This window comes from Anoplophora glabripennis, unplaced genomic scaffold (genome assembly GCF_000390285.2).
Source record: "Anoplophora glabripennis isolate ALB-LARVAE unplaced genomic scaffold, Agla_2.0 scaffold1343, whole genome shotgun sequence".
Taxonomy (NCBI): Eukaryota; Metazoa; Arthropoda; class Insecta; order Coleoptera; family Cerambycidae; genus Anoplophora; species Anoplophora glabripennis.
This window is the reverse complement of record NW_019418828.1, coordinates 8,758-9,400: the sequence shown is the minus strand read 5'-3', so window position 1 is coordinate 9,400 and position 643 is coordinate 8,758.

Here is a 643-nt window from a genome sequence, read left to right as displayed (position 1 = left end):
AGTGAGCACTATATCTCACTGGGTGAGATATATAGGTATAATATATAGGTTGGTAAACCCTGCGTATACAAAAAAGTATATTCCGCCAACCCAACATTTTACTCTTTTGGTGTGAAAGGTTTTGTAATACCCCAATGAAGCTTAACTTCATTGTTTTAGTTTAGTGGATACTATAATTTACTGGGATTCTGTCAGTTCCTAAATAACTTTTTGACAGCTACTGGTGGATGGTTACAGTGTCTTCTGTGTATTGCGTTTGAGGGTATGAGGCATCAGGGGAGCAAGGGAATAATATCAGACCTCGACGGCGCAGAAAATACCATCTCTTCAGCGAAAAGAGCTATCTGATACCGTTGCTTCTCATGACGTTTATTATTTTCCACGTCTTATTGCATTGGTCACTGTGGTCAAACAACAGGCAGTGTTTCGAACAGTACTGTTCAGTTCAGAGCGAACAGCCGAGCTGAGCGGACGTGTTTGTTTGTGAGGTGAAGTGAGTGCAACGAGCAATATCTACCTGCCTTTATTAAGGCTACCTGGAAAGAATCCCTTTCTTTCCTTTTAATCACCGACCTAATCCCCGGCTTAAGCATAGAGGCCGTCGGCATCTTTGTTGCAGGTACCTGTCCCGGGGTTAGCCCAG